The sequence below is a fragment of the Sceloporus occidentalis genome, unplaced genomic scaffold (genome assembly GCF_023333645.1).
Source record: "Sceloporus occidentalis isolate IW3139 unplaced genomic scaffold, rSceOcc1.0.p SCAF_128, whole genome shotgun sequence".
NCBI lineage: Eukaryota > Metazoa > Chordata > Lepidosauria > Squamata > Phrynosomatidae > Sceloporus > Sceloporus occidentalis.
Window position 1 is genome coordinate 652,465 of NW_028317108.1, and position 19,180 is coordinate 671,644.

At 41.9% G+C, this 19,180-nt stretch overlaps 2 pseudogenes; both read left to right on the plus strand.

The window, feature by feature from the left end:
• The first annotated feature begins 6,249 nt into the window (after nucleotides 1-6,249).
• LOC149281701 (proprotein convertase subtilisin/kexin type 4 pseudogene) lies at nucleotides 6,250-8,430 on the plus strand (annotated as a pseudogene).
• Nucleotides 8,431-14,110: 5,680 nt separating this feature from the next.
• Nucleotides 14,111-17,318, plus strand: LOC149281702 (proprotein convertase subtilisin/kexin type 4 pseudogene; annotated as a pseudogene).
• Nucleotides 17,319-19,180: the final 1,862 nt, after the last annotated feature.

The window sequence follows — 19,180 nt, forward strand, 5'->3', positions numbered from 1 at the left end:
TTATACCGACCCTGATCCACCCTGATCAGACGGGGTTTGTTCCGGGACGAGAGTCCAGAGATAGTACGATCCGGGCACTGGATTTGATACATCATGCGCTCCAGTCTAAGACCGAGACTATCCTCCTGTCGACGGACGCTGAAAAGGCGTTCGACAGGTTGGATTGGTCGTTTATGTTTGCGGTTCTGGAACGAATGGGTTTTGGCCCTAACATGAGACGTTGGGTGGCATCCTTGTACTCCAGCCCGTCCGCCAGGATTCGGGTCAACGGGATGCTTACAGACTCCTTCCCCATCACAAACGGGACTAGGCAGGGTTGTCCACTTTCGCCCTTGCTTTTCATACTTTCCTTAGAACCCTTTTTGGAATCTATCCGACGGAACGCTGATATCCGGGGCCTTAGGGTTGGGACGACTACGCACAAAGTTTTGGGCTATGCGGACGACTTGCTCTTCACAGTCACGCACCCACAGCTATCTCTGCCAATTATTCTCCGGGAATTCAGGGATTATGGAGAACTGGCAAATTTAAAAATCAATTACTCCAAGTCTGAAATCCTGAATATCAATCTCTCTGCCACCGCGGCAGCCCTCTTGAGTTCTAGTTTCCCCTTCAAGTGGTGCATGGCGAAGCTGCGATACCTAGGTATCTGGCTCACAAATGATCTGTCGGCTTTGTATCGCTATAATTTCGCCCCCTTACTGGTTTCCATCCAAAAAGACCTCAATGGCTGGGCTCCCCACCATATCTCTTGGTTCGGGAGAATCAATGCGATTAAGATGACTATCATGCCCAGACTTCTTTTTTTCTTCCAGTCGCTTCCGATTGCGATTCCCTTGGCCTTTTTTGCCTCGGTGCGGTCCATGTTCATACGGTTCATCTGGGCGCGGCGGCACTCCAGAATAAAATTCACCACCCTCTGCAGGACGAAGCGTTGTGGCGGTGCTGGTCTCCCCAACCCTCGTTTGTATTATCAGGCCTGTCACCTTCTCAGGGTCTTGGAGTGGTCTCATCGACCTCTCCATAAACTTTGGGTGAATATTGAGTCCATTGCGGTCGCGCTGCCGCTGCATCACCTTCTGTGGTTGCCGCGCCATCATTCCCGAGCTCTTGCCCGCGGCCACCCATTTGTGGAAGCCACACTTCAAGTCTTGCACTCCCTACACTTGACGCATGCTTTGACGACGTACCCCTCCCCCTTGATGCCTATTCGGAACAACCCTGACTTTCCTCCGGGCCAAAGTGCGGGCCCCTTTCTTTCCACTACGCTGACGGACCAGGCCCGGATCTCTGGGTTTTTAGCTGACGGCAAATTGCGGCCCCTGCCGGACATTTTGGTTGACAGAGTACCTACCGCTTTGGACGGATTTCATTACCTTCAATTGACGAGCTTTCTTGCTTCGGTTCCTCGGAAGTGGACTCTGACTAGGGAACTTACTTGCTTTGAGCTTCTCTGTACCGGGGCCTCTATGCCTGCGCATGGCATCTCGTTGTTATACCAACTCCTATTACAATCTCTGACCGCCGTTCCGCTGTGCTTTCAGGGCTATTGGGAGCGGGTGTTGCAGATTTCTTTGAGCCCCCGGGAGTGGGAAAGAATTTTCCTTCTTACGCATAAATGCTCACGTAGCACGAAGTTACAGGAAACTTCCTATAAGCTTCTTGCTCGCTGGTACCGGACCCCTGAAGCACTTCATGGCGCCTTTCCGGATGTGCCCAATACCTGTTGGAGGTGCATGGAGGGGGTGGGTACGCTGCTGCATATTTGGTGGGAGTGCCCGAAGATAGTTCCCTTCTGGAGCAAGATTCATGAGCTTTTACCGAGGTTCACGGATTGCTCCATTCCTTTTTCACCGACTGCCTTCCTTTTGCATAATACCACTAGTTCGATCTCCAGTTATAGGAAGTCGGTGGTGCCTCATCTTTTTAACGCTGCTAAGGCGTTGATTCCGCTTCATTGGAGGGACCCCGTACCTCCTTCCTTTAAGGAGTGGATTGTGAAGGTGGAAAGCATTAGAACATTGGAGGAACTAACTCTGTCCTCTGATGATCAAATTGAGAAATATAATCGAACGTGGTTCTATTGGATGGAGTATGTTGCACGCCCTGATGCCCGGGCCATTTTGGGACTCTAGACTTTAGATGTAGGTGTGGCCCTTGAGGTACGTGAGGTGCTGTTGGAGACGCTTTTCCTTCTCCCCCCCCCTTTTTTTTTTTTTTTCTTTCTTTTTTCTCTCTCTCTTCTTCTTTCTCTACCCTCCCTCCCGTTCTTCTCCCCTTCCCGCAATCCCTTGTCTTCTCCTTTCTGTCCCCCATGTGTGATGTCGTTCCACCTAGTCAGCTCATTCCCTATTGTTGCCAGTCACGGGTTGTGCGTCGAGTATGGTTATCATCATGTACTACTGTAGTTTTGTATATGTATTTTATTTCACTTTGTACTGCCTGTGATCTTCCTTGGTGACTGTATTACTCGCTGCTAATCCCGCTGCGTCGGGACTTCTTTTTCACTTTCCCTTACCTCTCCAGGTGTACTGTATTTCCCCTCTACCCTCTCCCTGATTTACTGTTTTACTTATATTTGTGAAAACACAATAAAAATATATTACCCAAAAATAATGAGGACTTTAATATAAGATCCAATTGGAGGCTAAACGAATCTCTTTTGTCCTCTAGAGATTTTAAAGAACAACTTCGAAAGCTAGCCATAGAATTCATAGAGATGAACGACAACGGTATGGTCTCAGATGCAACTTTGTGGTGCGCCTTTAAAAGTACTATGAGGGGTCATCTTATAAAACAAGGTGCATATATTAAGAAATTAAAAGGGGCACCTCTTACTGATCTCTATATCAAACTAGCACAATTAGAGGCTGCCAATAAACTAAACCCTCTACCCCAGATTTACGATGAGATTAAGGAAATCCAATTTAAGATTAAGGAAAGACTAACGGAGAAGATTAACAGAAACCTAACATCTTTGAAACAGGAATGGTATTATAGCAGTAATAGAGCTAGTAAACATCTAACGAATAAAATTAAAAACAAAAATGCCAAAAATAGAATAAACAAGATAGTGCTAAACGGTAAAAACTTATTTAACTCCAAAATTAACCAGTGAAGCTTTCAGAGAGTATTATTGCACACTATACAATTTACCAGTATTATTGAAAGATAAAACGCAAATTAATTGTTTTCTTAATACTCTCAATCTACCGAAAATCTCTGAAATAAAATTACAAGAACTAAACTCGCCGATTAATTTATTTGAGATAAATAAAACTATAAAAAATTTACCTTTGCACAAAACTCCAGGCCCAGATGGATTCTCGTCTTGTTTTTTTCAAATTTTGGAACCCATTGTCTCTCCTTTATTACTGAGATTATTTAATGGAATATCCTTAGGGAATAACTTTCCATCTGAAATGTTACAGACCATAATTACTCCTATCCCGAAAAGTGGGAGAGACTTAACTAAAGTCACGAATTATCGTCCGATACCACTGATAAATCAAGATATCAAAATATTTTCCAAAGTTTTAGCTGACAGACTTAGTTCTGTTATGGGTGAGTTAATTCATTCAGACCAAACAGGATTCTTATTGGGCAGAAACAGGGAAGATAACACGCGTAGAATACTAAATTTAATTTATGAGATACACTTAAGTAAAACACCAGCTATCTTTCTTGTGCTTGACGCCGAAAAAGCGTTTGACCGCGTGAGTTGGCCCTTTTTAGAACAAACTTTAATTTCTTTTGGTCTGACTGGCCAATTTTTAACTCTCACTATGGCGCTTTATAAGAATTTGTACGCAAAAATCTCAGGTCCTGATCTAAATTCCATGAGTTTCCCCATTAATAATGGAACAAGACAGGGATGCCCTTTAGCTCCTTTATTATATGTCCTCACAATAGAGTCTCTTGTGACATTAATACGTCGATCGAATAAAATTATAGGAATAAATACTGGTCCGTATGAGCACAAGATTTCTTTGTATGCTGATGACATTTTACTTACTTTAGCTTCTCCTGAAAACTCTCTTTTGGAGGTTTTGGAATGCATTAATAAATATACATTATACTCTAATTATAAATTAAACTTAGATAAATCACAAATCATTGAGTTTAATATGGAAAATTCTCGATTTGAGTTTCTTAAGAATAAATCTGCAATACATTGGAACCAAAAGTATATTGATTATTTGGGAATTAAAATATATCAGAACCTCTCAGCTATCATAACTAATAATTATTTGATTCTTTTAGATTCCTTTAAAAATCAATTTACTCAATGGAGGAATTTGGAAATTTCCTGGATGGGCAGACTTAATACATTAAAGGCATATATTTTGCCAAAATTGATCTATCTATTCAGAACTATTCCTCTATCAGTTCCATTGAAAATTCTAAACCAATTCGAAAAAGTTTTCTTATCATATGTATGGATGGGTAAAAAAACCTAGACTTTCACGTGCTATTCTTATTAGAAACCTTACAAGTTCTGGACTTAACTTTCCTAATTTGAGTACTTTACAACAAATTTGCTTATTTAATCATTTTTTAGCTTGGGATATAAAAAGGAATTCGGAACTACCTTGGTATAATTATGAGAGGTGGAAATGTCAAAATTTAGATCCATTCCTCTTATATTGGTTTAACAAAAAAGATATAAACAGACTTAATATTCTTAACCCAACTGTTTCTAACGTATTAAGCAATATGATTATTTTTAAGGGGAAATTTGGTAATATGGAACTTTGTTCGCTATCTTCTCCATTGATGGCTGTGCAAAACATGATCAAGGATATAGATCTGAAATCCTGGTTTCTCCAGGGTATAGATACGATTTCAGATATATGCACTCCTTCTCAGTTGGTTCCATTTAATGAAATTCAAATTAAGTATAATTTATCAAGTAAAGAACTATTTTCTTATTTAAGAATTAGAAATTTCATTAAAAGTAACCCATTAACTCTTTCCACTAATTTAGATAGGTTTATACATGCTCACCATAAAAAAAACTTAATTACACGATTAAGGAACATTTTGGATCAAGAAGAAATGTTAGATAAACCAAACACTATTCTGAAATGGGAAAGAGATTTGGGTGCCTCCTACTCTTTTGATATTTGGTGTGACTCCTGGAATAAAGTACGGAAAGCAATACATTGTATAAATCTTCAAGAACAATATTACAAACTCCTTCACAGATGGTACTATGTTCCAACCTTACTACATAAAATGTATAATACTACCTCCAACAAATGTTGGAGATGTAAACTAGAACTGGGCTCAATGATACACATTTGGTGGGAGTGTGATAAGTTGTTAAACCTTAGATCTGAAATTGTCACTCTATTTAAGAATCTATTTGATACTGCCATAGTTTTGAATCCGCAATCTTTTCTTTTTCATATCGATCTTCCTTGGAAAAATAAATCGAAACTGTTTTTGGCTATTAATGTTTTGGCAGCAGCCAAAATATGTATAGCTCGATCTTGGAAAACAGACCAGGTTCCAACCTGGTCTCAAGTTATAGCTCAAATAAACTATCAATATACAATGGAGAGGCACTTTTACCGAACTCATAACAATATAAAAGATTATGAAGTAATTTGGTCTCCATGGAAAAGATGGCTCTCTGGAACTGGTTATTCATATCAAACTATTACATAATCCTGGCAATACTAATTAAATCATTATATTAATATATAAATACTATCAATGTCTCTCTTTCTTCTCTCCCCCCTAGACGATAAAGAAAACATCCTGGTCTTGATACCGTCTCGTATGTGAATGTTATAAATTTAACCTTTTGATATTGCTTGGTATATTATAAGGATGAAAGGTTATATGTTATGTCTTTTTATTTTTTGTTATAAAAAAAAAAAAGAAAAAGAAAAAAAAAAAAAGAAAAACCCCTTTTGCAATTGTTACAGCTAGACATTTATTTTCCAAGTGACCCCACATTTTAGAATGGTAGTCTGTGTGTGATATATATATATGTGTGTGTATATACCGTGTATATATATATATATATATATATATATAATCACACACTACTGTTTCAGAATTATATATTGACATTATAACTGTAAGCATTTTCTAGCCGGCTTGTCGCTGAGAGTTCCGAGCCCCGCCCTGCTATTGTGATGTAACAGATGTGCCACGCCCTTCTACTGTGACATAGTGTAGGTTATAAAAGCACTGGCCGTTAGGCCAACAGATGCTTTTGTAAGCTGACAGTACAAGATGAGGAGCATAGCTCTGGTTTTCGTTGTTACTGTTCTGATCCATGTGATCTTTACTTTGGAGATTTACACAAATAGCTGGGCTGTGCACATACCTGATGGCTCTGTAGAGGCAGAACGTATTGCACAGAAATTCGGTTTCATCAACCTTGGGCAGGTGGTGCTTGGCAGTGATTACTACCATTTATCTCATCGTGGCATTCAAAGGAAATCCTTCAGCCCTCACTGGGGTAGAAATATTCAACTGAAAAAAGAACCCAAGGTTAGCTGGTTTGAGCAGCAGACGCTGAGGAGAAGGGAGAAAAGACAGCCTAGTATGGTTCCCACAGACCCACTCTTCAGCTTGCAGTGGTACCTGGGTAAAAATCTTGACTTAGGCATCCAGACTGCTTGGAACCGTGGATATACCGGACGAGGCGTGGTGGTGACCGTTCTGGATGATGGGCTTGAAAAGGACCACCCCGATCTCGCATTAAACTATGATCCGGAAGCGAGTTATGATTTTAATGACGACGATCCTGACCCTCAGCCCCGATATAACTCATCTAATGAGACCAACCACGGGACCCGCTGTGCAGGCGAGGTGGCTGCGGTTGCCAATAATGATATCTGCGGCGCTGGAGTAGCATACAACGCTAGAATAGGAGGTGTGCGAATGCTGGATGGGATAGTCACAGACATTGTTGAAGCTCAGTCGTTGAGTTTGAACCCACAGCATATTGACATTTATAGCGCCAGCTGGGGTCCCACTGATGATGGAAAGGTACTGGATGGACCAGGAGTGTTGTCTTCTGAGGCTTTTTACAAAGGAATACTAAATGGCCGCCGTGGCCTTGGATCTATCTTTGTTTGGGCATCTGGAAACGGTGGCAGGAATGACAACTGCAACAGTGACGGCTACTCCAACAGTATCTACACTGTTGCTGTTGGGGGTGTCACAAATCATGGAACACTCCCTTGGTACAGTGAGGCGTGTGCATGCAAACTTACAAGCACTTACAGCAGCGGTGGTGGTGAGGAAGAGACTTTTATCACCACTGATATACGCCACACATGTACAGATAAACACACCGGGACTTCAGCCGCCACTCCACTTGCTGCCGGGATCCTTGCTTTGGCATTGGAGGCAAACCCAGCTCTTACATGGAGGGATATACAACATATCGTGGTAAGAGCGTCCAGTCCTGCCCACCTAATGGCTGACGATTGGGTCATAAATGGAGTGGGAAGAAAAGTGAGCCACTTTTTCGGCTACGGACTCTTGCATGCTGGACGAGTAGTGGAGCTGGCCGAAACATGGGAGACAACACAGCCTCAAAGAAAGTGCCTCATAACAATTGTGAGCACCCCTAAAAGAGTGCATTCAGATCTGATTTTGACTTACAATGTCACTGCCTGTTCTGGGTCCCCCAATCACATAACATCCCTTGAGCATGTCCAAGCCCAAATGACCCTCAGCTACAGTCGCAGAGGTGACCTGGAAATCTATCTTACCAGTCCTATGGGCACCCGTTCTGTGCTGATGGGCAAGAGACCACATGATACCAGCACTGATGGGTACAGAGATTGGTCCTTCATGACCACACAATCTTGGGATGAAAATCCATTGGGCCTTTGGACCTTAGAATTTAGGAACAGAGGAAGCTACACCAACCACGGATTTCTACATCACGTCACGTTGATTTTGTACGGGACAGATGAACACATGATGTCCAGGAAAATCAAGAAGTCTGTCATGAGAAAGTGTCTGAGGCGGGATAGAAATGGGTCGTGCATAGAATGTTTGGCACCATATTATACCTTTGGAAAGCTCTGTCTATCTTACTGCCCTGCCAAATACTTTAAGTCTACGCAGAGAGCGGAGGTGTCAGAGCCCAGCAGCTTTCACCTTGTTCGTTCTTGTGCCGCTTGCCACCCATCCTGCTTTACGTGTAAAGGGTCGTCTGCCAATAATTGCACTTCCTGTTCCCCTTTATACGAATATAATGGAAAAGACAACTCATGCGTAAGATCTGACTCCCCAAGTGTAGACTTACAGAACGCCTCATTCATCCGGATCCCTCAAACAACATTAGTGGCAGTGATAATGAGTGCGGCCATTGTAATGGTTATGGGAGCGCTGGTGGTTTTCATTCACTGGTATCTACGAGAAAGATCACGAGTAGACCCCAGTCCTGTCTGATGGGCAACCACCGTGCTCTAAATCAGATCTGGAATCTGCGCAGGGAGGAGATTTCCTCTGCTTTTGAACGCTGATGAGGACAAATTCAACAAGGGAGAGTAGAGACCCAACCTGACGCGGATAGCACTGTTACATCAATAAAATTCCTTTTACTATTTGGCAAAAATACCTTTTCCTTGCTATATTTTACAAATTTAAATTTTAAGTACCTGGAAATTTCATGTTGAATAATAAAACAATTAAACCGTGCTCGCGTGCTTGAAGGAAAAGCTTAGACCGATCTTAGATTTCATATCTTGTGTGGATTCCAAAACAAGAATCAAGCATTCTATAGCAATGCACATTGATTAAAGATTGGAAATACATCATTTTTATGTGACTTAATGTCACCACTGACATGCTTTTTTTTTTTGCATTTAAGTGACTTAAAAGTTATGTAATAGCCCAGAGGCTATTCCACTTTACATCACACGTAATCATACAGAAAAATATTTTGTTATATCTTACAGAAAATATATTTTGAGCATGAATGTCTATGTGTAAGGGTGAGTGAGCATGGATAAAGTATTATATATTGGAAACAATATTTATATGCCACTCTGCCCCATAATATGCCTTTTAACCCCCTAAATGCCAGAGTGGCATATAGGGGTATAAGGCATTTCTGGAGGCAGAGTGCTCTATACAATGCCTTTTAACTCCCTTAATGCCACTCTGCCTCCTGGAATGCCTTATACCCCCCTATATGCCACTCTGCCCCATAATATGCATTTTAACCCCCTAAATGCAACTCTGGCATTATAAGGCATTTCTGGAGGCAGAGTGGCACATAGGGGGTCAAAAGGCATACCATGGGGCACAGTGGCATATAGAGGGTTAAAAGGCATATCATGGGCCACAGTGCCATATTGGAGTGGCAAGCCTGGGGGCAGATGTGCGTAACTGGGGGACAGGTTGGAAAATACAAGGAAATAAAAACAAAAAAAATATTTTTCTCAATCATAGCTTTTATTAAAAAAAATAGTTTACATGAATTAACATTTTCTGGTAAAACTTTTTTCCTTTAGGGTCGTCTTATATTCAGGCTTTTTCTTTTTTTCCTAAATTAATATTCAGATTTGGGGGGTCGTCTTATAATCGAGCAAATGCGGTAATTAGATTAGATGGAATTATTATTACCCTTTATCTGTTCAGAGAAAGAAATTAAGATGCGCTGTACAATTAAATTGGAGCAGTTAACACATTAGTAGTTGAGAACCCTGCATGTGAGCCATTATCACCCTTTATAGCATTTTAAACAATTGCTGTGTTTTAGGGAGTGACAGATGAATGATTAAATGTTAAATGGTTAAATGTCCAATGTAATAAGATGTTTTGTGTTTTTTTCTGGAGTCAAACTAAGTGAAATTATATCTTTTTTTTTCCCCCCTACGGAATGACAGCACTGGGTCAGTGTTCATAGGAATAAAACGTAGATTTTGGTACACACATACCTAGTACAGTCACAGGTTCTAAGAGTCAGATTAAGTGAAAATATAGCTGTGTGCTAGAGAATGACAGATGAATCCCTATAAGGTATAATAAGAGAAAATAAGTTGTTTCACTGCCGAAACGCTGTGGCATATCCTATAGGTCGTCAGCACACATTTTCCCATTAATCTCTTCTGTGTCCCCATCTTCTTTTTTGGTCATCCTTCCTGATTTCTGCTCGGCTATGCTGGCTGGCGAAAAAGGTATGGGGACATTGAGAGTGTGATAGTGAATGGAGCACTAATAATAATAATAATAATAATAAAAATAAAAAATAAAAAAAAACCCTGAATCTCATCCAAACCGAAAGGTGCAGGAAACGAAATTTGTTGTCTGAAAACAAGTGCAGCAAAAAGGAAAAATTGAAATTGTGTCCAAATCATTTTTGGTCCATGTACTCAAGTCTAGTTAAACATTCAGTGATTAATATGCTCCCTTTAACTGCCTTGTATTGTATTATAAAAATACAGCATGCTTTTTTTGGATGAGGCTGGCAGAGATAGTTTGAGTTTGGTAGAATTATGAATATTATGTGTTTTATTAATTTAATTATAAAATTAAAAATTAAAACCCCTATATTATAACAGAAAAGTGTTAATTGGTTCTCTGCCTTAATAATCTTATTATTATTATTATCTTTTATTTATATAGCGCCAACAGTTTACGCAGCGCTTAATACAATACATAAATTCAAGGGGTCTGACGAGACAAACCGATACATTTGGTGGAGAGGACCCTGCAAGCTTACAATCTTGAGGGAATGGGGTGACAAACATAAGGCACAGAGGAAGGGTGAGAGGTGGTGTGGGGGTATCAGTGATGGGGTGAGAGGTAGTATGGTGGTCGTGTCAATGACAAGGAAGTTCTAGAAGCTAAGATGGTAGACGGTAGTAGAAGTGTGGATCAGGGGGTCGCGGTGGATGGAATCTACTTGGATTTTGCCAAGGCGTTTGACTCGGTTCCACACAATAGGTTAGTATTCAAACTGAAGGAAATTGGCCTAGATGCAAATTCTTGTTCTTGGGTAGAACATCGGCTTAGAGGTAGAGAACAGAGAGTTGTTATAAATGGTAAATTTTCAAGCTGGTCAAAAGTGGTAAATGGTGTCCCTCAGGGTTCTGTTCTGGGACCAATTTTATTCAACATATTTATAAATGACCTGGCAGGAGGCATTGAAAGTCATGTTTCTGTGTTTGCAGATGACACAAAACTAGGTAAAGTTATACAGGGCGAGCAGGATATTAATGTGCTGCAGAGGGATCTAGATAGACTGGGGGACTGGGCACTCAAATGGCAGATGAAATTCAATGTAGATAAATGTAAAGTTATGCACTTCGGGGTAGCGAATGCACAAGCAACCTACACCCTAAACGGTAGTGAATTAGGGGTAATGACAAATGAGAAGGATTTGGGAATTGTTATAGACAACAAACTAGGCAACAATGTGCAGTGTCAGTCTGCGGCCGCTAAGGCCAGTAAGGTATTGTCGTGTATAAAAAGGGGCATCAAGTCGCGGAATAAAGATATAATTTTGCCTCTGTATAAATCAATGGTAAGGCCGCACCTTGAATATGCTGTGCAATTTTGGGCGCCTTTTCTAAAGAAGGATATCATAGCACTAGAAAGGGTGCAGAGGCAGCTACACAATTAATAAAAGGAATGGAGCAATATAGTTATGAAGAAAGGTTAACTAATTTAAATCTGTTTAGTTTAGAAAAACGTCGCCTCAGAGGGGATATGATAACATTATATAAATATATTCGGGGCCAATACAAACCATTGTGTGGAAATGTGTTCATAAACAGGACTATGCATAGGACACGTGGTCATGCATTTAGACTGGAAGAAAGGAGATTTAGACTAAAGCAGAGGAAAGTGTTTTTTACAGTAAGGGCAGTAAGGATGTGGAATTCTCTGCCTGCAGAGGTAGTTTTATCAGAGTCTACAGACGTTTAAACTGCAACTGGATGGATACCTGGAAAAACATAACATTCGGGGATATAATCTTTAATTATGGGGAAACAGCTTATTGATCCAAGGAGAAATCTGACTGCCATTTTGGGGTCAAGAAGGAATTTTTTTCCCTGGTTAGTGCAAAATTGGAAAGAGCGAAGCCAGGGTTTTTTGCCTTCTTTTGGATCAAACAGCAACAAATTAACAGATATAGGAAAGGCTGAACTTGATGGACGCATGTCTTTTTTCAGCCTATGTAACTATGGAACTATGTAACCGGAGCAAAAGTGGTAGATGTGTTAATTTTTGCGTTTTAATCTAGGATGGTGGCCATTGAATCGAAATATCCTCTAGACTGTAAGTTTACAGACCGGTCTCTATTTACTTAACGTAAATGATCGTTTTTAATCTGTCAGTTCTAGTTTTGTCAGACTCTGAATGTATGGACTATAGGAATATATTCTAAATATATATTATATTATAAATAAAAGATAATATTCTTGATGTTTTTCAGCACGGAAACACGATCAGCACTGTCAAAGTGACAGCGTCCAGCTTACCGTGGAATGAGGAGAGCTCTGGTCTCGTATATATATAAAGCTTCCGCATAAAGAGGACGTGTTGGCGGGTCACTGCCTGTTACCAGCCGCACTAAACATGTCGGTGTTTTAGCAGCAATCAAACGAGGGACTGGATTATATACAAAACCGAACAACAAATACAGAGGTTTTTTTTTAACGTATTTATTTCATGCTTCTAGTGCCGTTCTGTACACCCAGTGCCCTCCCGCGGTCTGCCATCTGTACCTCATCTCAAGGAGCTGCCGTGTTTGTGAGGGCGAAATGTTCACCATAAGCAGACATGGAAGTAGTTAACCCATTAAAACGGATAGTCGGCATAGAAAGTATAAATCAAGCTATTATGTGGCTTTTGTTTATATTATGACTAAAGATCTGAACAGTTTTCAATTATTACAGATTAAATGGAATATATGTATGTACTGCATGTCTGTGCATAGATGTATAATAACTGTATGAAACGGATCAGGATTTTGTGTAGTTTTTCTCCTTAATAAAATTCCATGAACCCTGGTTGTGCCTCTCTCATCATGGAGGACATCCTTATTGATCCCACAGGTCCCCCCAGGGTTATATACGTGTGTATGCATTTGCTAACACTGTGGGTATCACACTGGGAAAAAAAGGGATCATTAAAACATATTTCACTTTGTACATGAAACATAGCAATGGGAATCAAAAAAAAAAAGAAACATAGGAATAGAGTTTGACTGCAGACTCGCATCTTCACTCAGGAGTCGGGATAACAATATGCCGATCCCATTCATATCTATATTCCCTTACTGTGTTAACCGCCACCACTCAGTCAGGACATACAGCTACATGCCATGGATTTGATGTTTTTATATCCGGAGCCATCTTGGTCAGTGGCGTAAGTACAGGGGCCGACCCTGCGACTGCTTGTCTTCTCGTGCCTTTTTTACACCATTTTGAACCCTTAATCACGTCGCTTCTTTAAATGTCACTTTATTACTCTGTTAGATTATCTTGATTAGAGTCCCCAAGGGTTTTGTTTATACTTGGCATTCTCTTGGCAATATATATATATATATATATATATAATTATAATTATATATATATACTCTACCATTCAAAAGTACGAGGTCACATAGATCTGTCTCTCTTTTTGTAAGAAAACGAATGTTGTCTATTAAAATGACATGAAATGCATCAGAAATACAGCACAGGCATCATTAATGTTATAAATGACTGAATGATTGTAGCTGCGTTCCAACGGCACGTTGTGTTTAATCCAAGTTTAAATTTAAAAGGCTAATCAATCATTAGAAAACCCCTTTTGCAATTGTTACAGCTAGACATTTATTTTCCAAGTGACCCCACATTTTAGAATGGTAGTCTGTGTGTGATATATATATATGTGTGTGTGTATATACCGTGTATATATATATATATATATAATCACACACTACTGTTTCAGAATTATATATTGACATCATAACTGTAAGCGTTGTCTAGCCGGCTTGTCGCTGAGAGTTCCGAGCCCCGCCCTGCTATTGTGATGTAACAGATGTGCCACGCCCTTCTACTGTGACATAGTGTAGGTTATAAAAGCACTGGCCGTTAGGCCAACAGATGCTTTTGTAAGCTGACAGTACAAGATGAGGAGCATAGCTCTGGTTTTCGTTGTTACTGTTCTGATCCATGTGATCTTTACTTTGGAGATTTACACAAATAGCTGGGCTGTGCACATACCTGATGGCTCTGTAGAGGCAGAACGTATTGCACAGAAATTCGGTTTCATCAACCTTGGGCAGGTGGTGCTTGGCAGTGATTTCTACCATCTATCTCATCGTGGCATTCAAAGGAAATCCTTCAGCCCTCACTGGGGTAGAAATATTCAACTGAAAAAAGAACCCAAGGTTAGCTGGTTTGAGCAGCAGACGCTGAGGAGAAGGGAGAAAAGACAGCCTGATATGGTTCCCACAGACCCCCTCTTCAGTTTGCAGTGGTACCTGGGTAAAAATCTTGACTTAGGCATCCAGACTGCTTGGAACCGTGGATATACCGGACGAGGCGTGGTGGTGACCGTTGTGGATGATGGGCTTGAAAAGGACCACCCCGATCTCGCATTAAACTATGATCCGGAAGCGAGTTATGATTTTAATGACGACGATCCTGACCCTCAGCCCCGATATAACTCATCTAATGAGAACAACCACGGGACCCGCTGTGCAGGCGAGGTGGCTGCGGTTGCCAATAATGATATCTGCGGCGCTGGAGTAGCATACAACGCTAGAATAGGAGGTGTGCGAATGCTGGATGGGATAGTCACAGACATTGTTGAAGCTCAGTCGTTGAGTTTTAACCCACAGCATATTGACATTTATAGCGCCAGCTGGGGTCCCACTGATGATGGAAAGGTACTGGATGGACCAGGAGTGTTGTCTTCTGAGGCGTTTTACAAAGGAATACTAAATGGCCGCCGTGGCCTTGGATCTATCTTTGTTTGGGCATCTGGAAACGGTGGCAGGAATGACAACTGCAACAGTAACGGCTACTCCAACAGTATCTACACTGTTGCTGTTGGGGGTGTCACAAATCATGGAACAGTCCCTTGGTACAGTGAGGCGTGTGCATGCAAACTTACAAGCACTTACAGCAGCGGTGGTGGTGAGGAAGAGACTTTTATCACCACTGATATACGCCACACGTGTACAGATAAACACACCGGGACTTCAGCCGCCACTCCACTTGCTGCCGGGATCCTTGCTTTGGCATTGGAGGCAAACCCAGCTCTTACATGGAGGGATATACAACATATCGTGGTAAGAGCGTCCAGTCCTGCCCACCTAATGGCTGACGATTGGGTCATAAATGGAGTGGGAAGAAAAGTGAGCCACTTTTTCGGCTACGGACTTTTGCATGCTGGACGAGTAGTGGAGCTGGCCGAAACATGGGAGACAACGCAGCCTCAAAGAAAGTGCCTCATAACAATTGTGAGCACCCCCAAAAAAGTGCATTCAGATCTGATTTTGACTTACAATGTCACTGCCTGTTCTGGGTCCCCCAATCACATAACATCCCTTGAGCATGTCCAAGCAAAAATGTCCCTCAGCTACAGTCGCAGAGGTGACCTGGAAATCTATCTTACCAGTCCTATGGGCACCCGTTCTGTGCTGATGGGCAAGAGACCACATGATACCAGCACTGATGGGTACAGAGATTGGTCCTTCATGACCACACAATCTTGGGATGAAAATCCATTGGGCCTTTGGACCTTAGAATTTAGGAACAGAGGAAGATACACCAACCACGGATTTCTACGTCACGTCACGTTGATTTTGTACGGGACAGATGAACACATGATGTCCAGGAAAATCAAGAAGTCTGTCATGAGAAAGTGTCTGAGGCGGGATAGAAATGGGTCGTGCATAGAATGTTTGGCACCATATTATACCTTTGGAAAGCTCTGTCTATCTTACTGCCCTGCCAAATACTTTAAGTTTACGCAGAGAGCGGAGGTGTCAGAGCCCAGCAGCTTTCACCTTGTTCGTTCTTGTGCCGCTTGCCACCCATCCTGCTTTACGTGTAAAGGGTCGTCTGCCAATAATTGCACTTCCTGTTCCCCTTTATACGAATATAATGGAAAAGACAACTCATGCGTAAGATCTGACTCCCCAAGTGTAGACTTACAGAACGCCTCATTCATCCGGATCCCTCAAACAACATTAGTGGCAGTGATAATGAGTGCGGCCATTGTAATGGTTATGGGACCGCTGGTGGTTTTCATTCACTGGTATCTACAAAAAAGATCACGAGTAGACCCCAGTCCCGTCTGATGGGCAACCACCGTGCTCTAAATCAGATCTGGAATCTGCGCAGGGAGGAGATTTCCTCTGCTTTTGAACACTGATGAGGACAAATTCAACAAGGGAGAGTAGAGACCCAACCTGACGCGGATAGCACTGTTACACCAATAAAATTCCTTTTACTATTTGGCAAAAATACCTTTTCCTTGCTATATTTTACAAATTTAGATTTTAAGTACCTGGAAATTTTATGTTGAATAATAAAACAATTAAACCGTGCTCGCATGCTTGAAGGAAAAGCTTAGACCGATCTCAGATTTCATATCTTGTGTGGATTCAAAAACAAGAATCAAGCATTCTATAGCAATGCACATTGATTAAAGATTGGAAATACATCATTTTTATGTGACTTAATGTCACCACTGACATGTTTTTTTTTTTTGCATTTAAGTGACTTAAACCCAGAGGCTATTCCACTTTACATCACACGTAATCATACAGAAAAATATTTTGTTATATCTTACAGAAAATATATTTTGAGCATGAATGTCTATGTGTAAGGGTGAGTGAGCATGAATGTCTCTGTAACAGTGTATGTGAGCATGAATGTCTATGTGTAAGGGTGAGGGAGCATGAATGTCTCTGTAACAGTGTATGTGAGCATGAATGTCTATGTGTAAGGGTGAGTGAGCATGGATAAAGTATTATATATTGGAAACAATATTTATTTTATTCAACAATCGTTTTGCTTCAGATAATAAACATATAGACAGTGTTATGAGAATCCACACGAATTCCGTTCCGTACGCAAAACAGATAAATGAAAAAGCGACAGATCACGAAACAGTAGCGTAATCGCTGCCAGGAGTAAAGATGGCGGATGCGCCTTGCAATTGGGAGGACGTGTCATCAGTTCTGACCAATACTGAGCGAGCATTCAGCCGCTAGAATGCGTGGACCAATCACAATGCTCTTTTCTCGCCAGCTGAGCAGGAAGCAGGAAGCGACGTTGTGTCAGAATGCTGTGAGGGAATCCGGTATGAGTGACAGGACATGAACCCGCTCCTGCTCCCTGTGTGTTTGGGGTTCGTGGTCGCCCTGCCGCCGGTACAGAATGCCAAGGAGAGCCGGTTTAGTGAGCAGGACGCGGCGCATTACAGGTAGAGATGGCGCTGCCGGTGACCGCGTTCCTTTATGTTTAAATGGGCCGGTGTTGGGGCTCCTACCGGAGTCGTCTATGTGGGTGTCTGTAGTACCACCAGAGGCGTATATAGGGTATGGCAGCCATGGCACGTGCCATGGGCGCCATCCCAAGGGGGGCGCCGGTGAGCGGCTTTTAAATGCCGCTCACCGGCATTTTTTTATTTATTTTTTGATGCGGAGGAGAGAGAGGGGTGCCTAGCAACCGCTCGGCGCCCCTCATTCTCCTCCACGAGCCCTCTACCCCCATCCCGGTGCCGGCATTTCATGCAGAGCGCCGCAATATGCCGGCATATTGCGGCGCTCTGCATGAAATGCTGGCACCAGCGAGCGGCTTTTAAACACTGATGCGGAGGAGATAGAGGGGCGCCGAGCGGTTGCTAGGCGGCCCTCTATCTCCTCCGCATCAGTGTTTAAAAGCCTCTCGCTGGTGCCCGCTGCTTCACTGCTGGGCGACGAAATATGACGTCATATTACGGGTTAAAAAGTGGTAAGGGAGGGGGTTAAAAAGTGGTAAGGGAGGGAGGGGGGTTAAAAAGTGGTAAGGGAGGGAGGGAGGGGGGTAAAAAGTGGTAAGGGAGGGAGGGAGGGGGGTAAAAGGTGGTAAGGGAGGGAGGGAGGGGGGTAAAAAGTGGTAAGGGAGGGAGGGAGGGGGTTAAAAAGTGGTGAGGGAGGGGGTGGGTTAAAAAGTGATGAGGGAGGGAGGGGGTTAAAAAGTGATGAGGGAGGGGGGTAGATATAAGTAAAGAGTGTGCATTAATGTGTGGATGCATTGAGTGAATGAGAGAGAGCATGAGTTAATGTGTGGATGAGTTGTCTGAATGAGGGCGAGCATGAGTTAATATGTGAATGTATTGTCTGAATGAGGGAGAGCATGAGTTAATGTGTGGATGAATTGTCTGAATGAGGGAGAGCATGAGTTAATGTGTGGATGAGTTCTCTGAATTAAAGTGTGAATTAGTGAGTGACTGTAAAAGTGTTTGTGTATCATAGATGTATAATTGTGGAAGGGCAAAGATGGCACTAGCAGGAGGTTTGAGCCTTGGGGACCGAGATGGCACAGGCAGGGTGTATATGGGACAAAGATGGCACTGGCCGGACTGTTTGGGGACAAAGTTGACTTGTGGTGGGCTATTTGGGGACAAAGATGGCAAATCTTATGTGTGTAATCTGGGTGCTGGCCAGGTTCTATGTCGGCAGTGTGGACGCCAGGGCTGGCTTTGCGGTGTGCAACCTGTGATCTATGCCTGTAATTTAGGGGGTTTTAAATATACCTTTAATGCCGTGTTTTTATGTGAATTCCAATTGATCTTTACCTGCAAAGCTGGGTTTTTGTGTTATGCTGTAGATCCATATCTGCTATGCTATGTTTCCATACATTATTTATGTGTACCTGCAAATACAGGGTTAATATGTCTTATTCAGTTGATCTATACCTGCGATGCTACGTTTCATATATTATTATTGTATACCTGCAAATACAGGACTTGTATGTCTGATTCTGTTTATTTGATATATACCTTCAGTGCTGAGATCACAAGTGAATTTCAATTGATCTGGGTTTGCGTGTTGATCTATACCCGCTATCGGCAGCAGGGACTAATATATATATATATATATATATATATATATATATATAGGCAGCAGGGGCTAGTAAATGGGTTTTTATTTGGACAGGGGCGCAATTTCAGTGCTTGCCATAGGCGCTATTTTCAGTAG